This window comes from Schistocerca nitens, chromosome 5 (genome assembly GCF_023898315.1).
Source record: "Schistocerca nitens isolate TAMUIC-IGC-003100 chromosome 5, iqSchNite1.1, whole genome shotgun sequence".
NCBI lineage: Eukaryota > Metazoa > Arthropoda > Insecta > Orthoptera > Acrididae > Schistocerca > Schistocerca nitens.
The window spans coordinates 588,848,447-588,873,788 of NC_064618.1; the positions used below are offsets into that span (position 1 = coordinate 588,848,447).

At 40.7% G+C, this 25,342-nt stretch overlaps 1 protein-coding gene across 1 annotated transcript in view; it reads right to left on the reverse strand.

Annotated features, from left to right (window-relative positions):
• The window catches only part of LOC126260599 (dopamine receptor 2), a gene marked incomplete at its 5' end in the record, with an annotated part of 764,332 nt that overhangs the window by 10,250 nt on the left and 728,740 nt on the right, over positions 1-25,342 (reverse strand). The gene's annotated exons all lie outside the window — the stretch shown is intronic.

Consider the following 25,342-nt stretch of genomic DNA (forward strand, 5'->3'; position numbering starts at 1 on the left):
GCCATTTGAACCATTTTTTGATCCTTCATTCGGCTCTTTATGGTCTTCTCTTAGGCGGCGAATGTGTCAGCACTACCAACAGAGAGTTCAGCTCTGCAGCGAGGCGTTCGATTGTGATCCGTCGATTAACTCAAATGAGAGCGTCCGCACGTTCAAAAATGTAAGGAGTCGCAGTTTGGTGTGGCCGGCTTGCACGCAGATGGGACAGATTTGCGCAGCCTTGCTGTAATGATGACAGAGGCCTCGCCCAATGACTGACCGTGCGTTTGTTCACTGCCAGGTCTCCGTAGACATTCTGCAAGCGCCTATAAACAAATGTGATGCTCTGGTTTTCCGCCGAAGGAAACTCAATGATAGTTCACTGAGTGGAACACACCTCCGTTACAGACACCATTTTGACATATAGCGACGCCACCTGTCACAGTTTGATGAAAGTATAGGGGCTAAAGTGGGAATTTTCTGCGATGCCCTACAACAAATTCTGTATTTTCTGAACCGAAACTATCCGGAAAATAAATGGGTCTCATTGCTTTCTGTACGCCACTCATAATAAAGAGTTTACATGCTCGTCCTCTGTCTTGCTTCAGCCACCTTCTAACCACGCCGGCCTCGCTTTGCCATTGCCAACTGATCGGATTTACAACGACCAGGGGGAGGGAGGCACCTCCATCTTAAAAGCTAGAAGAATGTCTCCTCCACCTCCATAGCTGTCACTGCACACCATACCTTTCAATGTAAGACGAAGACCTACAGAACAATGTCTTTTAATTCTATTTAATTTGATGAACGCCGCCATTGTGTTTGCAGACTTATCAATATTTTAACCTCAAGAGCTGAGTTGCGCAACATTGTGATGAGAGCATTCCCTCTAGATAAGCATTGTTGAACTGTATGTAGGACCGAAATTGGTTGTATGCTGGCTGTTATTATGGTATAAATATAACAACTGAGACTTCAAATCCTTAAAATGGATGAATTAGCCACATGCTTTCGACGAGAAGATTAAAATTTAAAAGTATTCGCAGTGGAATGAAAGACATTAATCACAACGATAATGAAACCTTTGCCTAAGGTTATTATCATAAATATTATTGTGTGAAAAGTAACTCATTCGTCACTTGTTTTTATGAAAATGGCCAAAGATCACGTAAGAAAGAATACTGTGTACCTTTTAGTAAAGAGTTATGTTACTTGGATGATAGTAACATTATTCTTTAAAAATTTGACACTTTATTTTTGTTAGGAAGAGCGAGACTATAAGCGAATTTTACTATGAGTGACGTAATTTTAAATGCTGGTATGTGCAGTTCCTGCCATGCCTCAAATAATTTTTATTTCAAATTATGTTAAACTTGAAGTTTATATTGTAGATGCGAATACATTATTTATTCTCTAGTTGCATTTATTTAAAAACTATTACTTACGAAAGATAAATGTAAACTTCTTGCAAAAAAGGGCGTTCAGTTAATAACCTAAATTTGATTGGTCTGCTTAATCTACTCAAAAATGTGAGACAATTTTAGCTATTTTCGTAATTAATATTTGGGAAAGTTGGTTTGTTTAAAACTCGACAAACCAATTAATCAATCACAAAGGATATGAAACATAATAAAACTATCAATTCCGCAGGAAAAATGTATTTTATTTTTCAGAAATTTGAGAAAATTATGTGAGCTGTGAAAGTAAGTGTTTATCCAACTGTGGGGTCATGTGGGGTTAAATAACGCCAAGTTTTGAAGACAGCGATGAATAATAAGTGGAAGAAATGCAACTGGCAGTATTTTGACAAAGTTATACTCAAAGTTAATGATTTGAAAACTTACTAAAGTGACTGTAGTAGAGAAAATTTTTCAAACAAATCCATCTGAGAACGCACTGTATAGCACATCTACAGACCCCTCAGTCACCATGTGTCAAACACGTATTTGTTCACCTGTGCCAGTCTTCCAGCAAAAAGAGTGACAAGTAATATAATGAAATAATCAGCGAGGTTTCAGGCACTTAGGACCCTTCTTGAGGTTAAGGAAATAAAATTTCTTTTACGTAACTGGAAGCTGATTAATTCCATCAATACAGCTTCAGCTGTTGAACATGGATAACATACTAAACTTAACGTCAAGCCAGAAACAAAGAATCATGTACCTACCCAAGGAAAACAAACTAGAGACTCTCAAGATATCCAACCTCATTCATTTTAATAAGGAATGGAGATTTGCTCCTCAAGTTGGTCCTACGGAAATGGACATGTAAATAAATAAAGCACAAATAAGGACCACAGTAAAACGCGTCTTATTGTTGACAATAGCAAAAAATAAGATACTTACAATCTTCTGTAGAAAGGCACTAAGTGCCTGAAACCGGTTAAGGAAATAAAACTTCCCTTCTGCTACTGGTTGATGATTATTTAGAAGTGTAGAACTACAGTTGCCGAAGCTGGATCAAATGCTAGACAATTAATAATAGATAATCTGTCCATCTAGTTACAGAAGCGGGACCCTTTCCCACTGACCAACCCATGGATGCTTTCGTCTTGAAGCTATTAACTCTGTTTCGAGCTGCTTCTTACTTCAATTGCAGACTGACCGTGAATCAAAATTAGAACAAACAGGTACCCGAGGTACTGAGAAAATGAAATTTGAAATCAGATTTCAGACGCAGTAATTCAGAGAAAAGTTGATAATTTGCTCAAAATTACAGCATCTGTTAGAAAGTACGTAAAATTTTAAACAGTTTCCACTTCTTCCTCTTGAAGGCTTAAGGAGGCAATGAGGACTGATTTGCGATGGTTGTAATAGCGGCAGGATGTGAAACGCTGTCTACCAAAGACGTTGTCAGCTGTCCGTGTCAAAACAGATGGTATTTGCCTCGTGGTTGGCGACTGGCATATTTTTTGGGATCAGAAGGTGACTGAAGTGCAGCAGCGCATCCGAGGCCATAGAAGTCTGAAGGGCATGCGCGGCCGCCACTACCCTCACTACCGCATCCACTCGCTTGCATCTAAATCTTCTGACATGAGAGGACGGCGACATGTTGATGCTTTGCTCTAGACATTTTTCACTTTGCAGCTAGTCACAGCTAGCCTGTTCGTTACCATGATATGAACTTAATTTACTCTTCTAATGAACGGATTACGTAACACGCTGGTAATATTTTGAGAAAATTATATTCAGTGACTGTAGTGGAAAACATGACTGCAACTTCTTTACTTTCTTGGTTGTAAAGAGACGGATAGAGTTGTCAGCTGCTGTGTCAACTTTGTAGAACTCATGATGCGTGCGTGGTATCTACATCTACATCTACATCCATACTCCGCAAGCCACCTGACGGTGTGTGGCGGAGGGTACCTTGAGTACCTCTATCGGTTCTCCCTTCTATTCCAGTCTCGTATTGTTCGTGGAAAGAAGGATTGTCGGTATGCTTCTGTGTGGGCTCTAATCGCTCTGATTTTATCCTCATGGTCTCCTCGCGAGATATACGTAGGAGGGAGCAATACACTGCTATGTATGTTGTAGAACTGTTCTCGAAACTTTAACAAAAGCCCGTACCGAGATACTGAGCATCTCTCCTGCAGAGTCTTCCACTGGAGTTCATCTATCATCTCCGTAACGCTTTCACGATTACTAAATGATCCTGTAACGAAGCCCGCTGCTCTCCGTTGGATCTTCTCTATCTCCTCTATCAACCCTATCTGGTACGGATCCCACACTGCTGAGCAGTATTCAAGCAGTGGGCGAACAAGCGTACTGTATCCTACTTCCTTTGTTTTCGGATTGCATTTCCCTAGGATTCTTCCAATGAATCTCAGTCTGGCATCTGCTTTACCGACGATCAACTTTATATGATCACTCCATTTTAAATCACTCCTAATGCGTACTCCCAGATAATTTATGGAATTAACTGCTTCCAGTTGCTGACCTGCTATTTTGTAGCTAAATGATAAGGGATCTGTCTTTCTATGTATTCGCAGCACATTACACTTGTCTACATTGAGATTCAATTGCCATTCCCAGCACCATGCGTCAATTCGCTGCAGATCCTCCTGCATTTCAGTACAATTTTCCATTGTTAACAACCTCTCGATATACCACAGCATCATCTGCAAAAAGCCTCAGTGAACTTCCGATGTCATCCACAAGGTCATTTATGTACATTGTGAATAGCAACGGTCCTGTGACACTCCGCTGCGGCACACCTGAAATGACTCTTACTTCGGAAGACATCTCTCCATTGAGAATGACATGCTGCGTTCTGTTATCTAGGAACTCTTCAATTCAATCATACAATTGGTCTGATAGTCCATATGCTCTTACTTTGTTCATTAAACGACTGTGGGGAACTGTATCGAACGCCTTGCGGAAGTCAAGAAACACGGCATCTACCTGGGAACCCGTGTCTATGGCCCTCTGAGTCTCGTGGACGAATAGCGCGAGCTGGGTTTCACACGACCGTCTTTTTCGAAACCCATGCTGATTCCTACAGAGTAGATTTCTAGTCTCCAGAAACGTCATTATACTCGAACATAATACGTGTTCCAAAATTCTGCAACTGACCGATGTTAGAGACATAGGTCTATAGTTCTGAATATCTGTTCGACGTCCCTTCTTGAAAACGGGAATGACGTGTGCCCTTTTCCAATCCTTTGAAACGCTACGCTCTTCTAGAGACCTACGGTACGCCGCTGCAAAAAGGGAGGCAAGTCCTTCGCGTACTCTGTGTAAAATTGAACTGGTATCCCATCAGGTCCAGCGGCCTTTCCTCTTTTGAGAGATTTTAATTGTTTCTCTACCCCTCTGTCGTCTATTTCGATATCTACCATTTTGTCATCTGTGCGACAATCTAGAGAAGGAACTACAGTGCAGTCTTCCTCTGTGAAACAGCTTTGGAAAAAGACATTTAGTATTTCGTCCTTTAGTCTGTCATCCTCTGTTTCAGTACCATTTTGGTCACAGAGTGTCTGGACATTTTGTTTTGATCCACCTACTTGGTGGGAGCAATATACTGCTTGACTCTTCGGTGAAGGTATGTTCTCGAAACTTTAATAAAAGCCCGTACCGAGCTACTGAGCATCTCTCCTGCAGAGTCTTCCACTGGAGTTTATCTATCATGTCCGTAACGCTTTCACGATTACTAAATTCATGACGTAAGACCAAAATTTCTTGGGATTTTCTGCCGAGTCAGTACATAGAACTTTACTTTCGAATTCATTGAGCGCCTCTCGCATAGCCTTCCTCACACTACATTTCGCTTCGCGTAATTTTTGTTTGTCTGCAAGACTTTGGCTATGTTTATGTTTGCTGTGTAGTTCCCTTTGCTTCCGCAGCAGTTTTCTAACTCGGTTGTTGTACCACGGTGGCTCTTTTCCATCTCTAACGATCTTGCTTGGCACATACTCATCTAACGCATATTGTACGATGGTTTTGAACTTTGTCCACAGATATACAGATGACAGATGTGCTGAAGTCTAGTGAAGGCTCTGGTAGTGCTTATTGGGTGCCACGAAGCAAACAAGGCCTACACAAGTTAGATCCGCACTCCACTATTATGGCAGCCGAGTTGATTACCATTTTGGAAGCCCTGTTATTCGTTCAGACGTCTATAGTAGACGCAGTAGTCACCATCTCTGATATTATTACAACATTATAACTGTTTAGCAACAATCATAATAGTTTCACCATCCCCATAGTTGCAAAAATTGTTCACGCTATGTTTCGGGTGTGGAGGTACTGACGCAACTACGTGACGTTATGGATGATAAGTGACTCTGGGATATCGGGAAATGAACAAGTAGATCTCCTGGCAAAGCAGGCGTCTGTGCAGGAGCTATTAAATATGATGAAGTCTCTCTCGCAGACATGACATACATGCTCGGAGAACGGTTGTCCTCAGACTGGCGAGATGAATGGTAGCATCTGAAATTGAAGACAGTCACTGTGTACTGGTTCATCCCTCGAATCCAAGAGTACCGTGGTATAATAAGGCTCAAACATCAAGGATATTTACGAAATTTAACTATCCTATGTTCAATAAACACATCTGTCGGCACAACTGAGCACCACCCCTCTATGTGTTTACAGAGAGGAAGAAGACCCAAACCATATATTCTACAATGTCCTCTGAACAAATATCACTAAACGTTCTTGCAGGTAATCTTCCGGCTCTTGGTCATCCGTTCCCAAGCAGCCTCCAAACATTGTTAGCATCCAACGGTATACAAACGGCTAAGTTACCTTCATTAGAGTGCACTCAACGACTGTGATATGACTTTCAACTGATAGAGCTCAGCAATCAATTGTCATTTGCTTTCAGGTTTTAATAGGCAAATCTAGATTTCGGCTAGTGCCTATCCATTATCAATGTACTATTTCATAGTATCAAAGCATGTCCTAGTACGTCAGTCCATTGTTGTTCGGGCTTCTGTCACAGTTAATTCAAGAGTACTATGGCAGCCCTGTAACTGTTTATAAACAATCATAATAGTTTCAAAAATTGTCCACGCAGTAGACAGCAGCACGAACAACGGGGGACTGACGCACTAAGAGATGCATTAACACTATGAAATTGTACATTAATAATTGCTAGGCACTAGCCGAAATCTAGATTTGCCTGAAAGTAAAGGACAATTGATTGCTGTGCTCAATCATTAGAACGCATAAGCTTCTATACGAGTTCGTCAACAATGCCAACATTAATATATAGCTCCCTGCGCTGCTAATCTAATGCTCCAGGTACTTAGAATACCAAGGGAGGATCAAAGCTGATTATATCCCTAAGTGCTACTCTGCAGGTTATGCAACGCTCATCCTCTGACTGTATGTCACTATGTGCTTTTTTTTGCGTGCCTGTCTGTGAATACTGGTGTAAGTTCATGTGTGACATACACAACTCTGGTTCTTGTAAATTGTTCTCCTACTGCATCTAGATGGTACTTACAGAGTCGCACAAATATTCACTTCTCTATCAGCAGCTTTTGAAACAATTCTCACAGTATATATAAACAACACTTTATTGTTAATTTGGATGTATAGTCATTAATGTAGACTAAAGTGGGAATATCCCAAATGTGTACCAACAGCGACATATCATTTCTTGTTATTTAATCAGTAGGATTTTTATACTACACTATCACTGTGAATCCAGAGTTTCATTTTCGTCTTGTTTACTCGCTTTCGTATACCCTGATTGTAAATCTTGTTTCATGCCGAATGATTTTCTTGTTAATCCTATGTTACGACTCAACATAATGTCTACACTGAATTGTCAAAAAAAAATTGTAACTTAACATTTTATGAGTTGGGATGGCTGTATGAACACGTTTCAAAAGGCGACAAAATTAAAGCAAAATAGTAAAATAAAACTTTGTATTACTGTTCATAGCTCAAAGGCAACCACTTTCGCTGGAATAGAAAGGCATCTGGAGAAATTCCATAACGTGTTCAGGAAACTCATATTGGTAGGAAGACACACATATTCAGCAGAGTATTTTCAAAATTTTAGACACAAGAGGTCGACTGTCTCCGTCTCCACGTATCCAAAAGTCATTAGAATTTGCAACAAGGTGACACAGAGTAACAGAAATACTATCATATGAAACATTTCACCAAATGGGTGTCTGGATGTATTACAACATTAGTAATAGAAGTAGAAACTCTGACAGGTGTTACGAACATGTATCACTACAGCAGCAGAATTCTGGAACGTCAACCGCCACTGTTATCCCATGGAGAAGAAGTACATCGTAAGTGAACTCTAAGGAAATTTAGAATAATACAAAAATTCAGACTGTAGTTGAAGGTAATGTCCACAAACATGCGAAGACATCTTGCGGTAATCGATACGCATCTGGAGTTAAACCTATGGGTTAAATAAGACGGGTGACTTCAAAAGCATTAAGGAATGGGATAAACACATAAAATGAGTTTTAAAAAGGGCAAACAAAGCTCTTCAGCTTATTATGAGAGAGTTGTAGCAGACTGTCGCAAGTTTTCAAAGAAAACTTTCATGTGGCGTAAAAATCAGTAATCAGTAAATCGTTAAATATGTAGGTCATCAACAAGTAGGACCGAAGAAGACATGTTAAAATTCATTGGATTGTTACTGCTGCTGGTAAACACAATTTAAAACAGTAAGATAATCTACATGGTAGTAGCTGAAAGAAAGAGCACCAGAATTAAGGATTAGATATAACATGTTCCTACTGATTCCATATGACGCAGAAATTAAAATATTACACATACATACAGTAGTTATCACCGCACTGCATTCATGCGAAAAGAAAGTTGAAGGAACCTGTAAAAGAATATCGGACTTGAATGAAACGAAAGCTATAAAATATATCATTTAGTTCCTGTCTGAAGAAGAAATTGCCGTGTAATTCTTTCATTATCTACTATTGGCTTTTCAGGCAATCGTGTAAGATTTGTAGGTTCTTCAAACATAATTTTTTCAGCAATGTGTTGCCGTAGTGTATTGATATTTATTTCTGAAACATTGAAAAATGAAGATATGTATTGCATAGAGAGACCTCTACGAATGCCAAATCGTAGAATAAAATACGGTGGTATACATTGACTTACATCTTCAGTAAATCCCTGTAGAATAGAAAAATATTTCATCATTAACGGAATTAGTAAATATTTAAATATCTGAAGATAAGAAAGCTAATATTATTTATATCAGGTCCGGAATGGCTCATTTTGAACATGAATATTAAGAGAAATTAACTGTGAGTTTGTTACTTTAACAGAAATTATTTAAAAACTGAAATAAAGAGATGTGTGGTTCTACCTATCTCTAAAACGCCTGGAACATTTTGAATCAAATGTAATGCAAATGTGGTTATTAACAAGTGAAACTTCTTTCGTTGCTGTTAAGACAGACGTACCAACACCAGAGATGGAGGGTGATGACAGTTACAAATGGCCATAACGCAGGAGCGCTGGAAACAAACTTTGTACACTTGCGTTTTACAAAATGGTGAAAAGATATCGTGAAAGTATGAGGCGGGTAGGACGGCACGCGGATGATATAAAAAATAGCCGGAAAATAACGACACCAGTACAAAATCCATTGTTTCAGGATCTCTGGATTACTTGGTGGGAAACCTGATAATATTTCACCCATAGCGGTGAAAATGTATATCCCACGGATACGACCCGTCCCAGCAGGTCTCTAGGAGACTTACACTCTAAACAAGTCTCAGGAGCTGTGTGTTAACAACTCCTGAATTGATTTAAGATCGCCTTTTTCTCGCAAGAGGCAACTTTATATTGCTTGCTAAAGGGAGATTACACCCCAGATATTAGGACCATGTTAAATTTACCTTTGGAGTGGAACCTAAAAATTTTGTTTATAATCATTGTAATCAATTTTTCTCTTAAATCACTATGACAATGAATAAATAAACGAACGTTACCATGTACTGCATTTAGACGTAGTATTTTTTTCTTTGCGGTTAAAAAGTGGAAGTAACTGGTTGCTGGAGTTCCGTGTTTCAGATCTAGTCCAAGCAGAAAACCAGTATAAGGATGTCTGAACCCAAGTGTCAGGAAGAATAGCATATTACGAAATTTTACTTACTGCGATTATACCGTCCAGTAGGAAGAAAACAGGGTGTTGTTTGAGGGTGTACTGGGTAAGACATTCAGTACACACATAGGGATGGCACCTTCGGCAGCAACAACTGTTCCATCCGGAATGCGCATTGAGTCGTACTGAGCTGGGATAGCAGGTAGAAAATGATACGTAATTTCATGCTGCTCAACTTGCCGTGTCAGAAGAAGTAAAGTGTGAGACACACTTTCCCGATTAAACCTCACTTAGTAAGCAAACAAAATGATTTATATGTTACTTTTTTTCTTGTTTTTAGCATAGGAACTGATTACTGAAATGTTGTTTTCTGTTTCATGTTAACCGAGACTGCAGCGGAGTGACATCCATCCAGAGCGAAATGCAGCCAAAATATAGTGGAATGGTACAGTATTATATTGCATATTTTGGTCCTTCTGTGTATGCAATACCATCTCTGTATTACACAACCTGCTCGAAATCTTATCATACATTACTGTGTAAACTCTGTCGTTTTTACGAGACATTTAACTGAATGAGCATTTTTACATTAACTACGCTGACATTACATTAATTAAAATTAAAGACTGTTTTCTACCGTTCCTCAGAAGTATGTGAATGTTACATGCATAAAGCAATGTCGTAATACTGAAGATTGAATCAAGACAGGGTCGATTTTTCGACAGAATGAAGGAATCAAAATCTACAGTGCGTGTAAGGTAACAAACTGTGTGCCAGAAACCATCAGTCGTAGTGTCCGTCCATCGCCAATCAATGACCAAATGTTTTTATTGGTGCTTGTCAGGGCTACACAAGAACACATTTTAGATTCAGATTCAGAACGTTTGACAATATTTTGACGATTTCAAATTGGAGTAACGGGCGCTATAAACAAAATACTACAACGGTGGCGTCGTATACCAGTAGTATGGCGTGTCAAGTTTCGTCTCAACTAGAGATCAGTAATCATGGCATACTGGTCGAAGCCAATTCGCGCGCTTTTGCGGTGGAGGGCTGTTTTCGCCACGGTGAACGTCTAGTGCGCGTGCAACGCGCACTTTGTAAGCATTTCAAGATTCAGCCGCTTTATCCAATATCTGCTCATGGAACAATATTGAACTTGCCAATATCTGCTCATGGAACAATATTGAACTTGGTAAGATTATTCCATACGACTGGACTGACACTGCATCGAATCGAAAGTCAACCGGTCCTCAAAAACCGTCCAAATTCCGAGACCATGGAGCGTGTGCGTATTAGTTTACAGGCAGATCGTCATTCGTTACGAGAACTTGCTTCCAACAAGTCGTCGCAATATGACACACATCCAATAGTTTCCAAACGCACTTGTGTCGAATGGCCGCCTCGCTCGTCTGATTTAACAGTGCCAGATTTTCACCTATGGGGCTATTTGAAGGCGAGAGTGCACTCCGACCGCTCGAGAAGCTTACAGCTGTTAAAAAGTCGAATTCACAATGAAATTTCAAGTATTCCTCCAGCAGCTACGATAGATGTGGGCAAAACTGGGTGGAACACCTCGAGTGTTGTGTAGCCCCGAATAGTCGTCGTTTGTACGACGTAGTATTTCACAATTAAACTGGAATTAATGTTGTACCTTGTGTCGTAAAATGTTCAACTATGTTTCGCGATGCTTTTGTGTTTTATTCAAATTTGAAATCATCAGAACTTCGTGAAATACCCTGTAAGCATAGACAGAAAACAACAATCGGTCTTGCGTTATCTTGTTGAAAGAGAACATTACCGAGACTAGGAAGGTGGGGCATAGCTGCAGGCCTTCACAGGTCAGAAATGTAAGGCCTGTTGTTCAAATTCAAATGGCTCTGAGCACTATGGGACTTAACATCTATGGTCATCAGTCCCCTAGAACTTAGAACTGCTTAAGCCTAACTAACCTAAGGACAGCACACAACACCCAGTCATCACGAGGCAGAGAAAATCCCTGACCCCGCCGGGAATCGAACCCGGGAACCCGGGCGTGGGAAGCGAGACGCTAGCGCACGACCACGAGATGCGGACGTTGTTCAAATTACCGGTTGTTGCACCAGTACATGCTTCAAATTGCGCCATGTTGTAGGCCCATATGATGATGGCAACATTTTTTCTCGCATAGAAATGCTCATTTAGCTGCTGTATGCGGGTACGTGAGTCGTCTGTTTCACTGCGCGCCCCTCTGTCGACGCATCCCTTTTTGCTTCCGCGTTAAGGGGGCAGGAAGAAGGGCCACCGTGCTCACAATCTATAGTGCTCCAGACGCAGTCTTGCTATGTACAAGTCCATTTCCTGACTCAAGGTGCGTGACGCAGTTGTACGATGCAGCGTGCCCGAGCGAACAATATGATTTCTTCTCGACCTCTAGTCGCAAGGGGGCCCCCAAAATCCTGAATGGCATTGGAAATGGCCTTGCTGAACCCATTGATTCCATATTTCCAGATAAAGGATTCCTAACAACGCCAGCAACAATACGGAGAAACAATAAGTCGCAGTCTGATCAGCTCACGGTTCGGCCACTGTCGAATTTCTTCTTCTTACACGAGCCATGACACCATCCTCACACAGACATTTATAGATGACGGACCCACTGAGTAATCATTCCTAACATACATAGTGTTCATGTCATAATTCTGCCTGCTTTACATGGTTGCACTGAAACATTAGTTACCTGCGTAACACTGAACGAGGTGGCGCAGTGGTTAGCACACTGGACTCGCATTTGGGAGGATGACGGTTCAATCCCGCTTCCGGCCATCCTGATTTAGGTTTTCCGTGATTTCCCTAAATCGCTGTAGGCAAATGCCGGGATGGTTCCTTTGAAAGGGCACGACCGACTTCCTTCCCCGTCCTTCCCTAATCCGAAGAGACCGACGACCTCGCTGTCTGGTCTCCTCCATCGAAACAAACCAACTCAACTTGCATAACCAAGCACACTACGTTCACATCAGTTTAATATTTGTTGAAAGTCTCCTTCATGGTATACGAATGATCAGCACTATAGCTGAAAATTCGTCTCATTCTCGATCACCGACCAGCTAAGAAACCACGTCGAAGATCTTATTGGACAACCTGATCCCGTCCTTTCTTTTAGGGTGACCGTAAAATCGTACAAATCTTTTGCGTATTGCATCTGTCATTTTCTCTATTTAACCAAAGACTTCATCATTCGGTCTCTTTTGGTTGATGTCATTCATATGATATCTGCAAGCCACTTTTTTCATCGGTTTCCTGTAAGAGCTCAATTGGAATCCTAGCAGTTTCTCCGTCGTTGGAGAGAATGGTCATATCATTGGCAAAAGGTAGACAGACTGCCATGATTCCCTTGGTCTTGGTCCTAATTCTCATCCGGCTACGTCGGTTCCCATCATTTCTTTAATACACTCTTCACGGTCCATAATAGTTATTAGATAAAATATTGTACGAGAAACCCTTTCATATTTCCTTTGAAGATGAATTCCTTGGAGACGTTAGAGTATCTTGTGGGGGACGGACGTGCCGCTCCCACGAGGGCGTCTGGAGAGTTTAATAGTGGAGAGAGCAGCTGCACGTAGCGCGGCCAGCCACCATTTGTTACGGCGCGGCTGCAAGGAGCGCGTGCTTGGCCGAGATACCCGGCGAACTTGGTCCTTACGTGGGATTTGAGTTATCGACTGCCGTCGAGGGGGCCGTAGTCTGGCTTTGCTCGGAGCAGCTACGCGCCGGAGAGAGCCGCGGAGAAGGCTCCGTGACGAAATGGCGGTCGGGGAAAACGAAACCCACCGACCGAGTGCCCGTCTGTGTGCCACATATCCCTAGCTACAGAGTGCACCGTGTCCACACCAAACACTCGTACTATTGTCACCACCAAATCAGACGTATGCTAGCGATCACAGGTTGCTTAACTTTTCTGCCCGACTTGCTACATTTTTTGTCAGTACAATTCGTGCGAGGCAATAATGACACTATGGCTTATCTTAGAAAAGGTGAATAAATGCTATCCCATATTTCTAGGATCTGTGGAGTTAGAGAGATGTTTTGACATTATTAACACGGTTACAACTGCTGAAATTCTAAAGGTAGTGAGGACAAATTACAAGGGGCAAAAGAGGCCCTATATTGTTCTGTATACACGCTAAGGAATCTGAGGCGGACAAAAAATAAAAATTTGGAAAACAGAACGAAGTCCAGGGAGAATAAATGGAAACTTATAGACTTGACGATGACTCTGACAATCTGTCAAAGACGGCAAATATGAGCACATTAATGGAATGGTTAGTGATTTGGAAAGAAGATAATCAGTAGTGGAATGTAGTCGAACTAAATCAGACGACTTTGGTGGAAAAAGTTTAGGATTTGAGTCATTCAAAGCAGTAGATGACCTTTGTTGCTTAGACAGAAAAATAACTGATGATGATCGAAGTAGAGAGGATGTAATCGCAATAGCAAGAAAATCTCTTCTGAGAAACGTAACTTTGTTAACACTGAATACAAATGTAAGCCTTAGGAAGATTTTCTGTAAGTATTCGTATGGAGTGGAGCCTTGTAAGGTAGTGAAAGTAGAAAACAAGCGTAAGTATTCGTATGGAGTGGAGCCTTGTAAGGTAATGAAAGTAGAAAACAAGCGGTTCAAAAAAGTTCAGAACAGAAGCTTTTGAAATGTCATGTTATGGAAGGGTGCAGAATATTCCATGGGTAAATCGGGTAACTAGTGTGGAGGTACTGAATGAATTGGAACTTGACTAAAATCAACCATCTGTTGACAGGATATACCTTGAGTCACCAAATAATCGTCTAACTGGTAATGAAGTGTGGGAGGTAAGAATTTTAGAGGGAGACCGACACTTCAGTAAGCACGTTGAAGCGGTTCATCTGCTGATACCTTTAAGTGATTTTTGAGTAATCAAGAATTTGCTAGTGAAAATTCTCTCAACAAACTAGAAAAGATGATAGGAACTGTGATTCTTTATTCACTTTAAAATAAGAAATTACGCAAAGAGTTTATGGCAAATAGTAAAATATTTTGGTAAAAGGCGGTACCCGTATTACTATCAAGTTAATACACCAAGTTGATATCACGGTCCATTGTAGGGCTGAAAGAAGAAAGACAGGAGTGCTGTCATAGTGCCATAAATTTCAAAGGTCTCCGATTTAGTAAAATTTATACATGCTGAAAGTCAGCAATGTTGCCATGAGCAACAGCCTAACTCTTGCAGCTTGCACGTTCAGGAACCTGAAAAGTGACAGGTAAATCCGCTTTACGCGGAACTGAGAAATCAATCTGTTTCTATACAGAAATATATTTGGCGGTAAACTTGTATTTCCTAACAAAACTGCCCACATGCTCAAGCGTTAATTTAAGAGCCTTGCATACCGAGGTATTTGATTAACATCTTCTTCATATTTAGCTAACAGTCCAGTGCATCTTTTGCTCGTTTTTATTTTCCGATTCACTCCCCAATTCTCTTAATTTTCGGATGACATTTAACTTGTTTATGTTACATTATTTCAATAAATGCATAGTCGTATCCAATGGATGATGTACCTGTTGTTTTGTATGCCATACTTGCGAAGGTTTATTTAACATAGAGAGACATCTCAAGTAAAGTGTGGCTGTTACATTTTGAACTATAGCGACGAGTTGAATTAGAAATGATTTTATTGTGGTTTTTCCAAAGGCATACAGGTGGTTGCTCACAAGAGTTAATATCTCACGGAATACTGTATTAGGACAGGTTCGAGAGAAAGGTGATTGGAAACAGAGTATAAATTCGAACAGGGAAGGAAGACTATGGGAAGAATTCTGCTATGTTCTTTTCAAAGTATCCTACGCTTTGCCCTAAGTGTTATAGAAAAACCACAAAAAATCTAAATATGAAGTATCGCAGTTGACCTTAGATCCACAGTCCACACTTATAACCACTGGGCCACTTCGCTCACTGAGTATTTGGAATTATAATTTAATATGTTAACGAAACAAACATCGTCTGCATCACAACTTTTATTTTTCAGTGAATCAGTATCAGTCTGTGATGGACATCATCTTCAGGTCTAGGTTGTAACTGGAAAAAACAATAATGGTTTAACAGGACTGTAATATTACGAACACCTGTCTCATGGACGGTAGAAATAACAACAATATATTATGAAGTCAAACTGTACATGGCGCCGCAAAATGCAGTTTGTCAACGTTGTTGAAGATAACGCAAGAAACAAGGACGTGACGGAGAGAAAAATTGTCTTATTGTCACATGACATCTGCGTAAGTCACAGATGAGTACATTAAAACAGTGTAAAACTACATCTCAGTACGTAATTAAATAAGAATTTAATAAAAATTGAGACTTAAAGGACACGTTAATGTAAATACAGATGTAAACGTAGTGACCAGACACCGCCCTGTGCTTTTGTTTTTTGCCTACTATTGTGTAACGCACTATTCAAGCTGAAATGTGTCGTTTAAGTCCTATTCTTTATGAAATTTTTCTTTAATTATGTGCGGAGAGGTGGCCTATGACTTTCGCACATGTCACGTGATTACATGAAAATTTTTCTTTCCATAACATGCTTGTTTTTTATGTTCACGAGACGTTGACAGATTGCGGCGTCATGTATGTATGTGCAAGTTCATAGTACTTTCTATCCATGAGACAAGTGTTTCCAACAACAAACTTCTTTAAAACATTCAGTGTTGCTACCTCTTTGTTTCAATCTAGACCTGAAGTCGATCCTCATCGCAGGTTGAACCCGGTGGTAGGTAAGTAAAATGTTGTACAGACTGTGTTGATTTATTTATTATAACACAAGGGCCAAGGTTCCTAAGACAAGGCACCTTTATGAAGTGATGTATTAATGAGAGTGTGATGTACTTTCACTCTGCCACATGTTCTCTTCTTAATGAGTTTAATTATGCTTACCACTGGGATACGCTCTAACTAGCACGGGATTTCAGGCGTTATTCTACTGTTATGTCGCTCGTGAGATACACATCTACTTCCTCATTTAAGCTGTAATTATGTTTCACATGTCAGGGGCTACCTAAAACTATTCGTAGAACAAACGTCCTTGTTGACGCCATCATTCTTCAAATACTCCTAATTCGTGATGCGCAGAAGTGAAACTAGAAAAACAATTCAAGAGATTTAAGTGGGTGAACATAATTTAAACATTTATGGTACTACCGGGTTTTGCCTGTGGCATGCAAACAGTCCATTATCTGATATGTATTTGTATATGATAAATTTCCACTATCATTTCTTTCAGTACACACTATTTAATGAACACATTTGTTTTAGGCTACCGAAATTAGATTTCTCCTCTGCAGGAACCTGTAACAGACACAACAAATAGCATGTGCTGATTTACATGCAATATCGCAGCAGAGTTGATGAGCGATGGTAGTAGAGAATTAGGGTAACATGTTACTAAAATTCTGGGAGTGTGTGCATTCATTTATATATGTAGAAGGATACAATAATGTACAACAATGAAAATCTCGCTGGGCGGAAGCACTGCAACACTGACATTCAGAAAAAAACAACCTACTTCTTAATACGTGAGATTCTTTAGTTACTTCAGAAATCTGGTATTTCTGGAAACAGAAATATCATATTTCTCTGGAGGATCTGCATCTGGAAAGCGTCAGTTATTCATGTAAAGTTAAGTATTCCTAGAGAAGAGTGGAAATATCCATCGTGTGCGCCATGCAACATTCACATTTATACATTGATGCAGTAGCAGTCCCTTTTGCAGTAACACCTTCGTGCGTTGCCAACACATATGTTAAACAGGCGTGAGTTCCTTTCATTTTCCAGGAAGCGCTGTGAGAGTTGTGCACAGCATTTCATTCATAAACCATATAACTGAAAACGAAAAAATAACTTCAGAGGGCTTCCGTTCTTGACAGAGGTCATGCAGTGAGTTTCGACGAGAGGAGGGTCGTGAATAGAAGGATCATGCACAGGCAACGTTTCCCAAACGTCATCGTACATGAAAAATAAATCTGATGCACTCACGCGTGACAAATTCTTATTGTTTCTTGCTTCTTACTGATCACTCTTGACTGATAATTTTACGATGGAATCATTAAAAAGCGCTTGTGAAGTAGTTGAAAAGTTTCCTTCTACATTTTTTTTATTTGCCTAAACGAAATCATTGTTTCTTGATTGTAATATTACGTTTAATAGCAACTTCGACACTGCGACGAAACAGAGATTAGGAAATGTTGCCCATAAGCATCTGGAGAGAGAAGAGGACAAGGGGTTGGGTACACAGACATTCACATTCTTCCACCTATACACAAAAACGTTTGGGTAACAAGTACATGCAGGATACGTGCGACACTAAAAAAAAAAACAAATACCAATAATGGAACGAAAGTGAAGCAAGGGATTTGTAGCATTGTAGCATGAATCATGAACACATATCGTGTTCTTTGCTAAAGAACTGGAGTATATATTTTATATGTGATTTTTATGAGTGTTTATGGAATGTAATCTTGACTTTGTTTTTATGTTCTTCTGTGCTGCACAACCGAAATTAATATATTTTGATGATGCTCATTTCTCGTTACATGTTACGCAATATGATAAATTCCTATATTACAATTTTATGTTTACAGCATTTCATTCGGCTTGTAAACATGCGTGAAAGTCTTCAGTGGTAGACATAATTGTCTACATCAGTACTAATGCCAACAAGCCTATAACTCTATTATTAGAATTTACACACTATCAATACTCACGCGGCCTTTTATTTATTGTATTACAGATCATCAACGAGATGTGAGGTAGTCTCATCCAAATTCACTTAAGGTATTCACTCCTGTGATAGGCTGCAGTGCTTTACACCAATTAATTAATTTCGGTTTATGAGTACAACCAATTTTTCAGTCACATCCAGTCAACATATTAAATCTGCTAAGAAGTCGACAGTCAATATGCCTGTTTTTTCAGCTTGTATGTGGTGCTTCTATTTTTACGTAGAGCTACGAAGCTTTTTTCCTTACTTTCTGAGTGTGCCACATATACAAATATTGGTTCAATGCTATTGAAATATCTTGACAGAAATTAATTCCCTGGTATAAAACATCTTGAAACTTCCTGGCAGATTAAAACTGTGTGCCCGACCGAGACTCGAACTCGGGAACTTTGCCTTCACGGGCAAGTGCTCTACCAACTGAGCTACCGAAGCATGACTCATGCCCGGTACTCACAGCTTTACTTCTGCCAGTACCTCGTCTCCTACCTTCCAAACTTTACAGAAGCTCTCCTGCGAAACTTGCAGAACTACCACTCCTGAAAGAAAGGATATTGCGGAGACATGGCTTAGCCACAGCCTGGGGGATGTTTCCAGAATGAGATTTTCACTCTGCAGTGGAGTGTGCGCTGATATGAAACTTCCTGGCAGATTAAAACTGTGTGCACGACCGAGACTCGAACTCAGGACCTTTGCCTTCGCAGGCAAGTGCTCTACCAACTGAGCTACCGAAGCACGACTCACGCCCGGTACTCACAGGTTTACTTCTGCCAGTACCTCGTCTCCTACCTTCCAAACTTTACAGAAGATCTCCTGCGAAACTTGCAGAACTACCACTCCTGAAAGAAAGGATATTGCGGAGACATGGCTTAGCCACAGCCGGGGGATGTTTCCAGAATGAGATTTTCACTCTGCAGTGGAGTGTGCGCTGATATGAAACTTCCTGGCAGATTAAAACTGTGTGCACGACCGAGACTCGAACTCGGGACCTTTGCTTTCGCGGGCAAGTGCTCTACTAACTGAGCTACCGAAGCACGACTCACGCCCGGTGCTCACAGCTTTACTTCTGCCAGTACCTCGTCTCCTACCTTCCAAACTTTACAGAAGCTTTCAGGAGTGCTAGTTCTGCAAGTTTCGCAGGAGAGCTTCTGTAAAGTTTGGAAGGTAGGAGACGAGGTACTGGCAGAAGTAAAGCTGTGAGTACCGTGCCTGAGTCGTGATTCGGTAGCTCAGTTGGTAGAGCACTTGCCCGCGAAGGCAAAGGTCCCGAGTTCGAGTCTCGGTCGGGCACACAGTTTTAATCTGTCAGGAAGTTTCATATCAGCGCACACTCCGCTGCAGAGTGAAAATCTCATTCATAAAACATATTGGTCTGTAACTCGAATAAAGATACTGACTAATATTCCATTTATTTCGTGTTTCTGTAAATATGCTTACGTTTTTTTTCTATTCTGCCGATTTGAATCATTTTTTTTTTCATTTCAGAGGTCGGTGTGATTCTTGTGGTGCTTAGCGATGTGCTCTGGTGTAAGCAATTCTTGGTGATGGTGGTGGGTGTTCCTGAACGGAGGTTAGTCTAGAAGACAGGCAACAGAAAAACATGACGGATGAGCTGTGTGTTTGTGTGTGTGTCTGTGTGTGTGTGTGTGTGTGTGTGTGTGTGTGTGTGTGTAGTTACAGTAAGTTCGGTGTTTCTTTCAGAACTATCAGTACTATTCATTTTGTGATATTTTATATGAATCGAGCATTTGCGCCATGATAATTATCATTTGATAATTCACTTGTTTATGGCAATGAAAAGTGCATATTATGTTTGCTCCACCAGGAGTATCAAAAAATTTCTTGTCTTTACTTCGGTATTAATTTGTATGCGCTTTTAGAATCATGTGATGGTGTCAGAATGTGACATTCGTGGCATAATCAGTAACTAAATATTGTACTCTGTTAGATGTATTTGACGGTTTTGTCGTCACGCTTTTTATCAGTGGTGTATTTTATGTATGTGTGTGTGTGTGTGTGTGTGTGTGTGTGTTTGTATAAACATTTACAGCAACTGAACACTGTCTTTGACTTAGTATTTGATTACAGCGACGTAGTGTGTAGAGGGAAAAAAGAAGTAGAACACACAATGTGAGGCAAAACAGTGAACGCAGGGCTGCGGATGAAACCAGGTTGGCATCCACTTCTTGAGAAAACATGCACAACACGTGCAGGCCACGTGGGCACACCACACAGTGGAGGACACAGACAGGCTCCGTGGCGTACCTTGGGGCGAGCTTACACTAGAGCCAAGCGGACTGGCGTTAGATATAAGTTTGCTCGCAGGAGTCCTCCCTGCTCGGCCGATGGTGATGGTGGTGGTGATGGTGGTGATTGTGCTGACGGAATGAATAATACTTTCCAGCTCCCATCTTCTGCAAACATAAAAAGTGCACCAAAATGAAACACATCAATACAACAACTACAGCCACTCCGTTGGTAACACTCGTGTGTAACTTAACCATATGGTAATCTACATGATGTAACGTTATAACTAAAAATTACGCTTAGATTAAAAGTATCGTATAACCCTAAGATCCTCAATGTGGCATCCACGTCATTTGTCTAGCCTCATTACTTGGCTGTTTAGCTGTTGGCCGTAAATTACGAAGATGCTGAGTGATCTATGAGTAGATGTCGTGATTAATAAAAATTTTTACTCAGTACATACCTAGAAATACACTGAAGTGCCAAACTTATGAAGCAAAGTAACTGTCACATTATGTGTCACTGCCAAGTAACACAGCTCCGATGAAACGTGGACCACACACAGAAGTCTCTGTTACACTGTAGGTAACTGATGGAAATATGTAATGAGACGTACAGAAATGACGCTTTTATTGAAACCCAACAAGTAAAGTGAAGTCACCGGGTTTTATGATGGTCCCCTGGACGTTGGAAGAGGTAGGAAATGCTTCTTAATGGGGTGTGTGATCACCACAAACAGCAGTGCATAATCTGCGACGTGATCCTAAGCTGACCACAAGATTCGTAAGAGACTCTTATGGGAGGGCGTTTCAACGCGGTTGCCAATTGACATGCTCTGGTGCATGTGGACGCGCTCAAATACGTCTCCCAAACCGATCCCACACGTACTCGGTGGGATGTATGTCGACAGAACGGGCTGGCCAGTCGGTTGGCCGAATATCCTCTCGTTCCAAGAGCTCCTCCATCCGCGTTTCTCGAAGCCATCACTCATTGTGATCCTTAAAAATGAAGTCAAGGGTGAACGCACTCCTGATGACGCAATGGGGAAGGAGCACGGTGTCACAGTAACGTTGTTTGTGAGTGTAACGCGTTCAAACATCTGGAGATCAGTACGCCCACGCAGCATTATGCCTCCCCACACGGTAGCACTTGACCATCAAAATAACCAAGTTCGACAATGTCCATGGACGCATTTGGACACATTACGTGTTCGCACCGCTAGTAGCGTTATGGGTGAACTTCCGGCACGGTCGAACTCGAACGTTTCGGTGGCCCAGGTACTGTGGGGAGGCATTATATTGCTTGAGCATACTGACCTCACAAATCTTTGAATACTGTGTACTCACCGGTCAGCGTTATTGTCACACTTTACTTCTTGCCCATTTGCGACTTTCCAGGGTTGCCTTTGGTCATAGCTTCAATTTTATGGATGACTGCGAGCGACCGCATCGAATAGCACTCCTGGAAAGGCTCTCGAAACGAGAGGGTTTCAGCGAATGGACTGGCATGCCTGTTCCGCGAAATTAAATTACACCTGGTACATGTGAGGTGCTTTGGGGAGGCGCCTGCAAGCACCTACGTCCAACCAGCAGTTGTGAACCGAGCTGGTGGTGAAAGTAACCCGCTCCCACGAGACGTCCTTACAAACCTGTTGTCCAGCACGAGAGCACGCTGCAGAGCAGGCATCGCTCTTCGTAGAGATCACACACCTTGTTAAGTATCATTCGTCGTCTTTTGTAATGCCAAGGAGACCGTCATAAACCGTCATTTCAGTGTGATAATAGCTTTCTGTCCGTTTTATTTTGTGTTTCTACATATACTTGGATATTCCGCAAATCACACTTAAATGTTTGGCAGAGGGCTCATCGAACAACCTTTACAATTATTCTCTATTATTCCACTCTGGAACAGCGCTCAGGAAAAATGAACACCTATATCTTTCAGTGCGAGCTCTGATTTCCCTTATTTTATTATGATGATCGTTTCTCCTTATGTAGGTCGCCGTCGATAAGATTGTTTCACATTCGGAAGAGAAAGTTGGTGATTCAAATTTCGTGAGAAGGTTCCGCCGCCACGAAGAACGCCTTTGCTTTACTCGGGTCCATCCCAAAACCTGTATCATGTCCGTGACACGCTCTCCCCTCTTTCGCGATAATACAAAACGTACTGTTCTTATTTATACTTTCTCGATGTTCTCGTTTAATCGTATGTAGTAAGAATCCCAGATCGCGCAGCAGTACTCCAAAAGACCACGAACAAGTGTACGCACTCTCTTTAGTAGTTCTGATACATTTGCTAAGTGTTCTGCCAATAAAACGCCGTTTTTGGTTTGCCTTACCAACAACATTTTACGTGTGTTCTTTCCAGTTTAAATCCTTAGTAATTATAATTCCTGGATATTTAGTTGAATTTACCGCCTTCATATTTGACTGATTTATCGTGAAACCGAAATTCATCGGTTTCCTTTAAGCACTCATGTGAATGACCTCACTCTTCTCATTATTTAGGGTTTACTGCCAATTTTCCCACCATTTAGATATCTTTTCTAAATCATTCTTCAATTTGTTTTGTCCTTCTAATGACCTTACCAGACGGTAAACGATAGCATCATCTGCAAATAAACCAAGACAGCTGCTCAGATTGTCTCCTAAATCGTTTATATAGATAAGGAACAGCAGAGGGCCTGTAACACTTTTTTGAGGAACGCCAGAAATCACATCAGTTTCACTCGATGACTCTCCGTCGGTTACTTCAAACTGTGACCTCTCTTATAGGAAATCACGAATCCAGTCACATAACTGAGACAATATTCCATTACAACGCAATATCACTTCAATCCCCTTCTGTGGTACAGTATCAATGACCTTTTGGAAATGTAGAAATACGGAATCAGTTTGAAATCCCTTGTCAGTTGCACTCAACAATTAGTGTGAGTAAAGAGCTAGTTGTGTTTCACAAGAACGATGTTTTCTAAATCCGTGTTGACTGAGTGTCAATAGACCGCTCTCTTCGAGGTCATTCATATTGTTCGAACACAAATAATGTTTCAAAATCATTCTGCACATCTAAGTTAATCATATGGTCCTGTAATTTAGTGAATTGTACCATTCTTGAACATTGGTGTGGACTGTGCAACTTTTCGGTCTGTGGATAAGGATCTTTCGGCGAGCGAGAGTTTCGATAAGATTGTTAAATATGGAGCTACTGCATCAGCATACTCTGAAAGGAACCTAATTGGTAAATAGTATGGACCAGAAGACTTGCTTTTATTAAGTGATTGAAGTTGCTTCACTACTCCGTGGATATCTACTCCTAGGCTACTCTTGTTGGCAGCTGTTCTTGGTTCGAGCTACGGAATATTTCTTTCGTCTCTCTTTGGTGAAGGAATTTCGAACGGCTGTGGTTAGTAACTCTGTTTTCGCAGTACTGTCGTAGATAGTATTTTCATTGCTATCTCGCAGAGAAGGCACTGTCTGTATCCTACCGCTAGCATACTTTCTTCTACGAGTGGTCCAAGTTTCATCGAGCTATGTTACTTGGCAGTGATATATCATGCGAAATTTAATTCCGTCTCTGACATTTGGGCGCTAGTGTACTTAACATTCATTACGTGTATGTCTAACCTTATTAACTTAATTGTAGAAATGAAATTATTTTTACTAGTGATGGGAAATACTGAGCTTATAAATAAAATTAAGACTGTGTGTCTCTCCAAGACAAGAACATGATGCCCGGCACGCATGCGTTGTACAACTATTTTTCTATCCGAAGCTGTATAACGCTTCGACTCTCAGCTTCGTGTTGTTCTGTTTCGCCTAGCGTCTATCTCTTTGTACCGTCCCGCTGTGTTCATGATCCCACAGATTAAAGTAATTTTTAGCCTTGCGTCCGGATAGCTTTGCGATGGGGTACCCTTCGAGTCAGTGAACATAAGGAAGGGAAATCCTTTGCTCTATTTGTCTATGAAACGTGCAAACTTTATTCTGTGGTTTATCCTACGTTAGCTGTTTGAGTATCATTTTTTGCTAAGGCGGAGATTGTGAACCAGCCGTAGAGAAGGTGAAGAACCACCGAAAAACAACCATCTGGTCGTCTGGCATTCCAGACCAGCGAACGTTAATCCGCCGCGTAGGCTCGAGCGGCTCAACTGATTTCTATGTTACTACGTGTGATTTAAAATTGAAATAATTACTGAATCAAACAAGTTTTTCTTATTTTTAAAATTTTTTAACCTTCAAAATAAATAAGGTGTTCCATAAAAGTACAAGGGTTCCCAAAGTCTTCCATCAGAGGAAAAGTTTGGGAACACCTGGCTTAGACAATGAAAAGAAAAGATTAGAACTTCTGAACGAAATATCTGAGGAGACAGGCGTAGAAATATCATTTTAAGCGTAGTGGATTATCAAGAATTTAAAGCAATGAAATATAGCAACATCATTGAAATAGACAGACTTAAATATCAGGGTGGAAATAGAAACATAGAAGTGAAAAACAAGCAATTAAAATCTGAAATGTAAAAATGACGAGCATACATAAAAGAAAGAAATCTGTACAATACAAACTATTTCTCTAAAGTGTTAAATTTTGGCATGTAACACATCGTAAAAATATGGATTACAAACATAACTTTTATCTGAATGCAAAATGATATTGTAACATTAAGAAAATACAAATGAGTTTTGCAAAAAATGTTTGGTCCAGTGAAGAACAGAGATGGCAATTTGATTTTGTAACCAAATAAGTAAATTAGTCATCCCGTCCTAAAATAACGTACGAGATCAGGAAA